Here is a 13,928-nt window from a genome sequence, read left to right on the forward strand (position 1 = left end):
TTACTTTTGATTGAGCCGTTCTGAAACACTCTTTCTGTAGAAACTGCAATTGGACATTCTGAGCGCTAAGAGGCCTATATTGGGAAATGAATGTCTACAAATAAAAACTTCACAGAAGAATTGTGTGAAACTTCTTTCTGTTCTGTTTGTTCAACTAAAAGAGTTGAACCTTAGTTTTGATTGAGCCGTTCTGAAACACTCTTTCTGTAGAAAATGCAAGTGGAGATTCGGAGCGCTAAGAGGGTAATAGTGGAAAAAGGAATGTCTCCAAATATAAACTACACAGAATCATTCTGTGAAACTTCTTTCTGATCTGTGCATTCAGCTAACAGAGTTAAACCATACTTTCGATTGAGCAGATCTGAACACTCTTTCTGTAGAAAATGCAACTGGACATTTGGAGCGCTAAGAGAGTAGTAGTGGAAAAAGGAATATATTCAAATATAAACTACACAGAAGCATTCTGTGAAACTTCTTTCTGATCTGAGCATTCAGCTAACAGAGTTAAACCATACTTTTGATTGAGCAGTTTTGAAACACTCTGTCTGTAGAAAATGCAACTGGACATTCGTAGCGCTAAGTGGGTAATAGTGGAAAAAAGAATATGTTCAAATATAAACTACACAGAAGCATTGTATGAAACTTCTTTCTGTTCTGTGCATTCAACTAACAGATTTGAACCTTACTTTTGATTGAGCCTTTCTGAAACACTCTTTCTGTAGAAACTGCAATTGGACATTCTGAGCGCTAAGAGGCCTCTATTGGGAAAAATAATATCTTCAAATAAAAACTACACAGAAGCATTGTGTGAAACTTATTTCTGATATGTTCATTAAGCTAACAGAGTTAAACCATACTTTTGATTGCGCAGTTCCGAACATTCTTTCTGTAGAAAATGCAAGTGGACATTCGGAGCGCTAAGAGGGTAATAGTGGAAAAAGGAATATATTCAAATATAAACTACACAGTAGCATTCTGTGAAAATTCTTTCTGTTCTGTGCATTCAACTAACAGAGTTGAACCTTACTTTTGATTGAGCCGTTCTGAAACACTCTTTCTGTAGAAACTGCAATTGGACATGCTAAGCGCCAGGAGGCATACATTGGGAAAAAGAATATCTTCAAATAAAAACTACACAGATGCACTCTGTGAAACTTATTTCTGATCTGTAAATTCAGTTAACAGAGATAAAACATATTTTTGATTGAGCAGTTATGAAACACTCTTTTTGTAGAAAATGCAAGTGGAGATTCGGAGCGCTAAGAGGGTAATAGTGGAAAAAGGAATGTCTTCAAATATAAACTACACAGAATCATTCGGTGAAACTTCTTTCTGATCTGTGCATTCAGCTAACAGAGTTAAACCATACTTTTGATTGAGCAGATCTGAACACTCTTTCTGTTGAAAATGCAACTGGACATTTGGAGCGCTAAGAGCGTAGTAGTGGAAAAAGGAATATATTCAAATATAAACTACACAGAAGCATTCTGTGAAACTTCTTTCTGATCTGAGCATTCAGCTAACAGAGTTAAACCATACTTTTGATTGAGCAGTTTTGAAACACTCTGTCTGTAGAAAATGCAACTGGACATTCGTAGCGCTAAGTGGGTAATAGTGGAAAAAAGAATATGTTCAAATATAAACTACACAGAAGCATTGTATGAAACTTCTTTCTGTTCTGTGCATTCAACTAACAGATTTGAACCTTACTTTTGATTGAGCCTTTCTGAAACACTCTTTCTGTAGAAACTGCAATTGGACATTCTGAGCGCTAAGAGGCCTCTATTGGGAAAAATAATATCTTCAAATAAAAACTACACAGAAGCATTGTGTGAAACTTATTTCTGATATGTTCATTAAGCTAACAGAGTTAAACCATACTTTTGATTGCGCAGTTCCGAACATTCTTTCTGTAGAAAATGCAAGTGGACATTCGGAGCGCTAAGAGGGTAATAGTGGAAAAAGGAATATATTCAAATATAAACTACACAGTAGCATTCTGTGAAAATTCTTTCTGTTCTGTGCATTCAACTAACAGAGTTGAACCTTACTTTTGATTGAGCCGTTCTGAAACACTCTTTCTGTAGAAACTGCAATTGGACATGCTAAGCGCCAGGAGGCATACATTGGGAAAAAGAATATCTTCAAATAAAAACTACACAGATGCACTCTGTGAAACTTATTTCTGATCTGTAAATTCAGTTAACAGAGATAAAACATATTTTTGATTGAGCAGTTATGAAACACTCTTTTTGTAGAAAATGCAAGTGGAGATTCGGAGCGCTAAGAGGGTAATAGTGGAAAAAGGAATGTCTTCAAATATAAACTACACAGAATCATTCGGTGAAACTTCTTTCTGATCTGTGCATTCAGCTAACAGAGTTAAACCATACTTTTGATTGAGCAGATCTGAACACTCTTTCTGTTGAAAATGCAACTGGACATTTGGAGCGCTAAGAGCGTAGTAGTGGAAAAAGGAATATATTCAAATATAAACTACACAGAAGCATTCTGTGAAACTTCTTTCTGATCTGAGCATTCAGCTAACAGAGTTAAACCATACTTTTGATTGAGCAGTTTTGAAACACTCTGTCTGTAGAAAATGCAACTGGACATTCGTAGCGCTAAGTGGGTAATAGTGGAAAAAAGAATATGTTCAAATATAAACTACACAGAAGCATTGTATGAAACTACTTTCTGTTCTGTGCATTCAACTAACAGAGTTGAACCTTACTTTTGATTGAGCCTTTCTGAAACACTTTTTCTGTAGAAACTGCAATTGGACATTCTGAGCGCTAAGAGGCCTCTATTGGGAAAAATAATATCTTCAAATAAAAACTACACAGAAGCATTGTGTGAAACTTATTTCTGATATGTTCATTAAGCTAACAGAGTTAAACCATACTTTTGATTGCGCAGTTCTGAACACTCTTTCTGTAGAAAATGCAAGTGGACATTCGGAGCGCTAAGAGGGTAATAATGGAAAAAGGAATATATTCAAATATAAACTACACAGTAGCATTCTGTGAAAATTCTTTCTGTTCTGTGCATTCAACTAACAGAGTTGAACCTTACTTTTGATTGAGCCGTTCTGAAACACTCTTTCTGTAGAAACTGCCATTGGACATGCTAAGCGCTAAGAGGCCTACATTGGGAAAAAGAATATCTTCAAATAAAAACTACACAGATGCACTCTGTGAAACTTATTTCTGATCTGTAAATTCAGTTAACAGAGATAAAACATATTTTTGATTGAGCAGTTATGAAACACTCTTTTTGTAGAAAATGCAAGTGGAGATTCGGAGCGCTAAGAGGGTTATAGTGGAAAAAGTAATGTCTTCAAATATAAACTAGACAGAATCATTCGGTGAAACTTCTTTCTGTTCTGTGCATTCAGCTAACAGAGTTAAACCATACTTTTGATTGAGCAGATCTGAACACTCTTTCTGTTGAAAATGCAACTGGACATTTGGAGCGCTAAGAGCGTAGTAGTGGAAAAAGGAATATATTCAAGTATAAACTACACAGAAGCATTCTGTGAAACTTCTTTCTGATCTGAGCATTCAGCTAACAGAGTTAAACCATAATTTTGATTGAGCAGTTTTGAAACACTCTGTCTGTAGAAAATGCAACTGGACATTCGTAGCGCTAAGTGGGTAAGAGTGGAAAAAAGAATATGTTCAAATATAAACTACACAGAAGCATTGTATGAAACTTCTTTCTGTTCTGTGCATTCAACTAACAGAGTTGAACCTTACTTTTGATTGAGCCGTTCTGAAACACTCTTTCTGTAGAAACTGCAATTGGACATTCTGAGCGCTAAGAGGCCTATATTGGGAAAAAGAATGTCTACAAATAAAAACTACACAGAAGAATTGTGTGAAACTTCTTTCTGTTCTGTTTGTTCAACTAAAAGAGTTGAACCTTAGTTTTGATTGAGCCGTTCTGAAACACTCTTTCTGTAGAAAATGCAAGTGGAGATTCGGAGCGCTAAGAGGGTAATAGTGGAAAAAGGAATGTCTCCAAATATAAACTACACAGAATCATTCGGTGAAACTTCTTTCTGATCTGTGCATTCAGCTAACAGAGTTAAACCATACTTTTGATTGAGCAAATCTGAACTCTCTTTCTGTAGAAAATGCAACTGGACATTTGGAGCGCTAAGAGAGTAGTAGTGGAAAAAGGAATATATTCAAATATAAACTACACAGAAGCATTCTGTGAAACTTCTTTCTGATCTGAGCATTCAGCTAACAGAGTTTAACCATACCTTTGATTGAGCAGTTTTGAAACACTCTGTCTGTAGAAAATGCAACTGGACATTCGTAGCGCTAAGTGGGTAATAGTGTAAAAAAGAATATGTTCAAATATAAACTACACAGAAGCATTGTATGAAACTTCTTTCTGTTCTGTGCATTCAACTAACAGAGTTGAACCTTACTTTTGATTGAGCCTTTCTGAAACACTCTTTCTGTAGAAACTGCAATTGGACATTCTGAGCGCTAAGAGGCCTATATTGGGAAAAATAATATCTTCAAATAAAAACTACACAGAAGCATTGTGTGAAACTTATTTCTGATATGTTCATTAAGCTAACACAGTTAAACCATACTTTTGATTGCGCAGTTCTGAACACTCTTTCTGTAGAAAATGCAAGTGGACATTCGGAGCGCTAAGAGGGTAATAGTGGAAAAAGGAATATATTCAAATATAAACTACACAGTAGCATTCTGTGAAAATTCTTTCTGTTCTGTGCATTCAACTAACAGAGTTGAACCTTACTTTTGATTGAGCCGTTCTGAAACACTCTTTCTGTAGAAACTGCAATTGGACATGCTAAGCGCTAAGAGGCCTACATTGGGAAAAAGAATATCTTCAAATAAAAACTACACAGATGCACTCTGTGAAACTTATTTCTGATCTGTAAATTCAGTTAACAGAGATAAAACATAATTTTGATTGAGCAGTTATGAAACACTCTTTTTGTAGAAAATGCAAGTGGAGATTCGGAGCGCTAAGAGGTTAATAGTGGAAAAAGGAATGTCTTCAAATATAAACTAAACAGAATCATTCGGTGAAACTTCTTTCTGATCTGTGCATTCAGCTAACAGAGTTAAACCATACTTTTGATTGAGCAGATCAGAACACTCTTTCTGTTGAAAATGCAACTGGACATTTGGAGCGCTAAGAGCGTATTAGTGGAAAAAGGAATATATTCAAATATAAACTACACAGAAGCATTCTGTGAAACTTCTTTCTGATCTGAGCATTCAGCTAACAGAGTTAAACCATACTTTTGATTGAGCAGTTTTGAAACACTCTGTCTGTAGAAAATGCAACTGGACATTCGTAGCGCTAAGTGGGTAATAGTGGAAAAAAGAATATGTTCAAATATAAACTACACAGAAGCATTGTATGAAACATCTTTCTGTTCTGTGCATTCAACTAACAGAGTTGAACCTTACTTTTGATTGAGCCGTTCTGAAACACTCTTTCTGTAGAAACTGCAATTGGACATTCTGAGCGCTAAGAGGCCTATATTGGGAAATGAATGTCTACAAATAAAAACTTCACAGAAGAATTGTGTGAAACTTCTTTCTGTTCTGTTTGTTCAACTAAAAGAGTTGAACCTTAGTTTTGATTGAGCCGTTCTGAAACACTCTTTCTGTAGAAAATGCAAGTGGAGATTCGGAGCGCTAAGAGGGTAATAGTGGAAAAAGGAATGTCTCCAAATATAAACTACACAGAATCATTCTGTGAAACTTCTTTCTGATCTGTGCATTCAGCTAACAGAGTTAAACCATACTTTCGATTGAGCAGATCTGAACACTCTTTCTGTAGAAAATGCAACTGGACATTTGGAGCGCTAAGAGAGTAGTAGTGGAAAAAGGAATATATTCAAATATAAACTACACAGAAGCATTCTGTGAAACTTCTTTCTGATCTGAGCATTCAGCTAACAGAGTTTAACCATACCTTTGATTGAGCAGTTTTGAAACACTCTGTCTGTAGAAAATGCAACTGGACATTCGTAGCGCTAAGTGGGTAATAGTGGAAAAAAGAATATGTTCAAATATAAACTACACAGAAGCATTGTATGAAACTTCTTTCTGTTCTGTGCATTCAACTAACAGAGTTGAACCTTACTTTTGATTGAGCCTTTCTGAAACACTCTTTCTGTAGAAACTGCAATTGGACATTCTGAGCGCTAAGAGGCCTATATTGGGAAAAATAATATCTTCAAATAAAAACTACACAGAAGCATTGTGTGAAACTTATTTCTGATATGTTCATTAAGCTAACACAGTTAAACCATACTTTTGATTGCGCAGTTCTGAACACTCTTTCTGTAGAAAATGCAAGTGGACATTCGGAGCGCTAAGAGGGTAATAGTGGAAAAAGGAATATATTCAAATATAAACTACACAGTAGCATTCTGTGAAAATTCTTTCTGTTCTGTGCATTCAACTAACAGAGTTGAACCTTACTTTTGATTGAGCCGTTCTGAAACACTCTTTCTGTAGAAACTGCAATTGGACATGCTAAGCGCTAAGAGGCCTACATTGGGAAAAAGAATATCTTCAAATAAAAACTACACAGATGCACTCTGTGAAACTTATTTCTGATCTGTAAATTCAGTTAACAGAGATAAAACATAATTTTGATTGAGCAGTTATGAAACACTCTTTTTGTAGAAAATGCAAGTGGAGATTCGGAGCGCTAAGAGGTTAATAGTGGAAAAAGGAATGTCTTCAAATATAAACTAAACAGAATCATTCGGTGAAACTTCTTTCTGATCTGTGCATTCAGCTAACAGAGTTAAACCATACTTTTCATTGAGCAGATCAGAACACTCTTTCTGTTGAAAATGCAACTGGACATTTGGAGCGCTAAGAGCGTAGTAGTGGAAAAAGGAATATATTCAAATATAAACTACACAGAAGCATTCTGTGAAACTTCTTTCTGATCTGAGCATTCAGCTAACAGAGTTAAACCATACTTTTGATTGAGCAGTTTTGAAACACTCTGTCTGTAGAAAATGCAACTGGACATTCGTAGCGCTAAGTGGGTAATAGTGGAAAAAAGAATATGTTCAAATATAAACTACACAGAAGCATTGTATGAAACATCTTTCTGTTCTGTGCATTCAACTAACAGAGTTGAACCTTACTTTTGATTGAGCCGTTCTGAAACACTCTTTCTGTAGAAACTGCAATTGGACATTCTGAGCGCTAAGAGGCCTATATTGGGAAATGAATGTCTACAAATAAAAACTTCACAGAAGAATTGTGTGAAACTTCTTTCTGTTCTGTTTGTTCAACTAAAAGAGTTGAACCTTAGTTTAGATTGAGCCGTTCTGAAACACTCTTTCTGTAGAAAATGCAAGTGGAGATTCGGAGCGCTAAGAGGGTAATAGTGGAAAAAGGAATGTCTCCAAATATAAACTACACAGAATCATTCTGTGAAACTTCTTTCTGATCTGTGCATTCAGCTAACAGAGTTAAACCATACTTTCGATTGAGCAGATCTGAACACTCTTTCTGTAGAAAATGCAACTGGACATTTGGAGCGCTAAGAGAGTAGTAGTGGAAAAAGGAATATATTCAAATATAAACTACACAGAAGCATTCTGTGAAACTTCTTTCTGATCTGAGCATTCAGCTAACAGAGTTTAACCATACCTTTGATTGAGCAGTTTTGAAACACTCTGTCTGTAGAAAATGCAACTGGACATTCGTAGCGCTAAGTGGGTAATAGTGGAAAAAAGAATATGTTCAAATATAAACTACACAGAAGCATTGTATGAAACTTCTTTCTGTTCTGTGCATTCAACTAACAGAGTTGAACCTTACTTTTGATTGAGCCTTTCTGAAACACTCTTTCTGTAGAAACTGCAATTGGACATTCTGAGCGCTAAGAGGCCTATATTGGGAAAAATAATATCTTCAAATAAAAACTACACAGAAGCATTGTGTGAAACTTATTTCTGATATGTTCATTAAGCTAACACAGTTAAACCATACTTTTGATTGCGCAGTTCTGAACACTCTTTCTGTAGAAAATGCAAGTGGACATTCGGAGCGCTAAGAGGGTAATAGTGGAAAAAGGAATATATTCAAATATAAACTACACAGTAGCATTCTGTGAAAATTCTTTCTGTTCTGTGCATTCAACTAACAGAGTTGAACCTTACTTTTGATTGAGCCGTTCTGAAACACTCTTTCTGTAGAAACTGCAATTGGACATGCTAAGCGCTAAGAGGCCTACATTGGGAAAAAGAATATCTTCAAATAAAAACTACACAGATGCACTCTGTGAAACTTATTTCTGATCTGTAAATTCAGTTAACAGAGATAAAACATAATTTTGATTGAGCAGTTATGAAACACTCTTTTTGTAGAAAATGCAAGTGGAGATTCGGAGCGCTAAGAGGTTAATAGTGGAAAAAGGAATGTCTTCAAATATAAACTAAACAGAATCATTCGGTGAAACTTCTTTCTGATCTGTGCATTCAGCTAACAGAGTTAAACCATACTTTTGATTGAGCAGATCAGAACACTCTTTCTGTTGAAAATGCAACTGGACATTTGGAGCGCTAAGAGCGTAGTAGTGGAAAAAGGAATATATTCAAATATAAACTACACAGAAGCATTCTGTGAAACTTCTTTCTGATCTGAGCATTCAGCTAACAGAGTTAAACCATACTTTTGATTGAGCAGTTTTGAAACACTCTGTCTGTAGAAAATGCAACTGGACATTCGTAGCGCTAAGTGGGTAATAGTGGAAAAAAGAATATGTTCAAATATAAACTACACAGAAGCATTGTATGAAACATCTTTCTGTTCTGTGCATTCAACTAACAGAGTTGAACCTTACTTTTGATTGAGCCGTTCTGAAACACTCTTTCTGTAGAAACTGCAATTGGACATTCTGAGCGCTAAGAGGCCTATATTGGGAAATGAATGTCTACAAATAAAAACTTCACAGAAGAATTGTGTGAAACTTCTTTCTGTTCTGTTTGTTCAACTAAAAGAGTTGAACCTTAGTTTTGATTGAGCCGTTCTGAAACACTCTTTCTGTAGAAAATGCAAGTGGAGATTCGGAGCACTAAGAGGGTAATAGTGGAAAAAGGAATGTCTCCAAATATAAACTACACAGAATCATTCTGTGAAACTTCTTTCTGATCTGTGCATTCAGCTAACAGAGTTAAACCATACTTTCGATTGAGCAGATCTGAACACTCTTTCTGTAGAAAATGCAACTGGACATTTGGAGCGCTAAGAGAGTAGTAGTGGAAAAAGGAATATATTCAAATATAAACTACACAGAAGCATTCTGTGAAACTTCTTTCTGATCTGAGCATTCAGCTAACAGAGTTAAACCATACTTTTGATTGAGCAGTTTTGAAACACTCTGTCTGTAGAAAATGCAACTGGACATTCGTAGCGCTAAGTGGGTAATAGTGGAAAAAAGAATATGTTCAAATATAAACTACACAGAAGCATTGTATGAAACTTCTTTCTGTTCTGTGCATTCAACTAACAGATTTGAACCTTACTTTTGATTGAGCCTTTCTGAAACACTCTTTCTGTAGAAACTGCAATTGGACATTCTGAGCGCTAAGAGGCCTCTATTGGGAAAAATAATATCTTCAAATAAAAACTACACAGAAGCATTGTGTGAAACTTATTTCTGATATGTTCATTAAGCTAACAGAGTTAAACCATACTTTTGATTGCGCAGTTCCGAACATTCTTTCTGTAGAAAATGCAAGTGGACATTCGGAGCGCTAAGAGGGTAATAGTGGAAAAAGGAATATATTCAAATATAAACTACACAGTAGCATTCTGTGAAAATTCTTTCTGTTCTGTGCATTCAACTAACAGAGTTGAACCTTACTTTTGATTGAGCCGTTCTGAAACACTCTTTCTGTAGAAACTGCAATTGGACATGCTAAGCGCCAGGAGGCATACATTGGGAAAAAGAATATCTTCAAATAAAAACTACACAGATGCACTCTGTGAAACTTATTTCTGATCTGTAAATTCAGTTAACAGAGATAAAACATATTTTTGATTGAGCAGTTATGAAACACTCTTTTTGTAGAAAATGCAAGTGGAGATTCGGAGCGCTAAGAGGGTAATAGTGGAAAAAGGAATGTCTTCAAATATAAACTACACAGAATCATTCGGTGAAACTTCTTTCTGATCTGTGCATTCAGCTAACAGAGTTAAACCATACTTTTGATTGAGCAGATCTGAACACTCTTTCTGTTGAAAATGCAACTGGACATTTGGAGCGCTAAGAGCGTAGTAGTGGAAAAAGGAATATATTCAAATATAAACTACACAGAAGCATTCTGTGAAACTTCTTTCTGATCTGAGCATTCAGCTAACAGAGTTAAACCATACTTTTGATTGAGCAGTTTTGAAACACTCTGTCTGTAGAAAATGCAACTGGACATTCGTAGCGCTAAGTGGGTAATAGTGGAAAAAAGAATATGTTCAAATATAAACTACACAGAAGCATTGTATGAAACTTCTTTCTGTTCTGTGCATTCAACTAACAGATTTGAACCTTACTTTTGATTGAGCCTTTCTGAAACACTCTTTCTGTAGAAACTGCAATTGGACATTCTGAGCGCTAAGAGGCCTCTATTGGGAAAAATAATATCTTCAAATAAAAACTACACAGAAGCATTGTGTGAAACTTATTTCTGATATGTTCATTAAGCTAACAGAGTTAAACCATACTTTTGATTGCGCAGTTCCGAACATTCTTTCTGTAGAAAATGCAAGTGGACATTCGGAGCGCTAAGAGGGTAATAGTGGAAAAAGGAATATATTCAAATATAAACTACACAGTAGCATTCTGTGAAAATTCTTTCTGTTCTGTGCATTCAACTAACAGAGTTGAACCTTACTTTTGATTGAGCCGTTCTGAAACACTCTTTCTGTAGAAACTGCAATTGGACATGCTAAGCGCCAGGAGGCATACATTGGGAAAAAGAATATCTTCAAATAAAAACTACACAGATGCACTCTGTGAAACTTATTTCTGATCTGTAAATTCAGTTAACAGAGATAAAACATATTTTTGATTGAGCAGTTATGAAACACTCTTTTTGTAGAAAATGCAAGTGGAGATTCGGAGCGCTAAGAGGGTAATAGTGGAAAAAGGAATGTCTTCAAATATAAACTACACAGAATCATTCGGTGAAACTTCTTTCTGATCTGTGCATTCAGCTAACAGAGTTAAACCATACTTTTGATTGAGCAGATCTGAACACTCTTTCTGTTGAAAATGCAACTGGACATTTGGAGCGCTAAGAGCGTAGTAGTGGAAAAAGGAATATATTCAAATATAAACTACACAGAAGCATTCTGTGAAACTTCTTTCTGATCTGAGCATTCAGCTAACAGAGTTAAACCATACTTTTGATTGAGCAGTTTTGAAACACTCTGTCTGTAGAAAATGCAACTGGACATTCGTAGCGCTAAGTGGGTAATAGTGGAAAAAAGAATATGTTCAAATATAAACTACACAGAAGCATTGTATGAAACTACTTTCTGTTCTGTGCATTCAACTAACAGAGTTGAACCTTACTTTTGATTGAGCCTTTCTGAAACACTTTTTCTGTAGAAACTGCAATTGGACATTCTGAGCGCTAAGAGGCCTCTATTGGGAAAAATAATATCTTCAAATAAAAACTACACAGAAGCATTGTGTGAAACTTATTTCTGATATGTTCATTAAGCTAACAGAGTTAAACCATACTTTTGATTGCGCAGTTCTGAACACTCTTTCTGTAGAAAATGCAAGTGGACATTCGGAGCGCTAAGAGGGTAATAATGGAAAAAGGAATATATTCAAATATAAACTACACAGTAGCATTCTGTGAAAATTCTTTCTGTTCTGTGCATTCAACTAACAGAGTTGAAACTTACTTTTGATTGAGCCGTTCTGAAACACTCTTTCTGTAGAAACTGCTATTGGACATGCTAAGCGCTAAGAGGCCTACATTGGGAAAAAGAATATCTTCAAATAAAAACTACACAGATGCACTCTGTGAAACTTATTTCTGATCTGTAAATTCAGTTAACAGAGATAAAACATATTTTTGATTGAGCAGTTATGAAACACTCTTTTTGTAGAAAATGCAAGTGGAGATTCGGAGCGCTAAGAGTGTAATAGTGGAAAAAGTAATGTCTTCAAATATAAACTAGACAGAATCATTCGGTGAAACTTCTTTCTGTTCTGTGCATTCAGCTAACAGAGTTAAACCATACTTTTGATTGAGCAGATCTGAACACTCTTTCTGTTGAAAATGCAACTGGACATTTGGAGCGCTAAGAGCGTAGTAGTGGAAAAAGGAATATATTCAAGTATAAACTACACAGAAGCATTCTGTGAAACTTCTTTCTGATCTGAGCATTCAGCTAACAGAGTTAAACCATAATTTTGATTGAGCAGTTTTGAAACACTCTGTCTGTAGAAAATGCAACTGGACATTCGTAGCGCTAAGTGGGTAAGAGTGGAAAAAAGAATATGTTCAAATATAAACTACACAGAAGCATTGTATGAAACTTCTTTCTGTTCTGTGCATTCAACTAACAGAGTTGAACCTTACTTTTGATTGAGCCGTTCTGAAACACTCTTTCTGTAGAAACTGCAATTGGACATTCTGAGCGCTAAGAGGCCTATATTGGGAAAAAGAATGTCTACAAATAAAAACTACACAGAAGAATTGTGTGAAACTTCTTTCTGTTCTGTTTGTTCAACTAAAAGAGTTGAACCTTAGTTTTGATTGAGCCGTTCTGAAACACTCTTTCTGTAGAAAATGCAAGTGGAGATTCGGAGCGCTAAGAGGGTAATAGTGGAAAAAGGAATGTCTCCAAATATAAACTACACAGAATCATTCGGTGAAACTTCTTTCTGATCTGTGCATTCAGCTAACAGAGTTAAACCATACTTTTGATTGAGCAAATCTGAACTCTCTTTCTGTAGAAAATGCAACTGGACATTTGGAGCGCTAAGAGAGTAGTAGTGGAAAAAGGAATATATTCAAATATAAACTACACAGAAGCATTCTGTGAAACTTCTTTCTGATCTGAGCATTCAGCTAACAGAGTTTAACCATACCTTTGATTGAGCAGTTTTGAAACACTCTGTCTGTAGAAAATGCAACTGGACATTCGTAGCGCTAAGTGGGTAATAGTGGAAAAAAGAATATGTTCAAATATAAACTACACAGAAGCATTGTATGAAACTTCTTTCTGTTCTGTGCATTCAACTAACAGAGTTGAACCTTACTTTTGATTGAGCCTTTCTGAAACACTCTTTCTGTAGAAACTGCAATTGGACATTCTGAGCGCTAAGAGGCCTATATTGGGAAAAATAATATCTTCAAATAAAAACTACACAGAAGCATTGTGTGAAACTTATTTCTGATATGTTCATTAAGCTAACAGAGTTAAACCATACTTTTGATTGCGCAGTTCCGAACATTCTTTCTGTAGAAAATGCAAGTGGACATTCGGAGCGCTAAGAGGGTAATAGTGGAAAAAGGAATATATTCAAATATAAACTACACAGTAGCATTCTGTGAAAATTCTTTCTGTTCTGTGCATTCAACTAACAGAGTTGAACCTTACTTTTGATTGAGCCGTTCTGAAACACTCTTTCTGTAGAAACTGCAATTGGACATGCTAAGCGCCAGGAGGCATACATTGGGAAAAAGAATATCTTCAAATAAAAACTACACAGATGCACTCTGTGAAACTTATTTCTGATCTGTAAATTCAGTTAACAGAGATAAAACATATTTTTGATTGAGCAGTTATGAAACACTCTTTTTGTAGAAAATGCAAGTGGAGATTCGGAGCGCTAAGAGGGTAATAGTGGAAAAAGGAATGTCTTCAAATATA

Source organism: Symphalangus syndactylus, chromosome 23, assembly GCF_028878055.3.
Source record: "Symphalangus syndactylus isolate Jambi chromosome 23, NHGRI_mSymSyn1-v2.1_pri, whole genome shotgun sequence".
NCBI lineage: Eukaryota > Metazoa > Chordata > Mammalia > Primates > Hylobatidae > Symphalangus > Symphalangus syndactylus.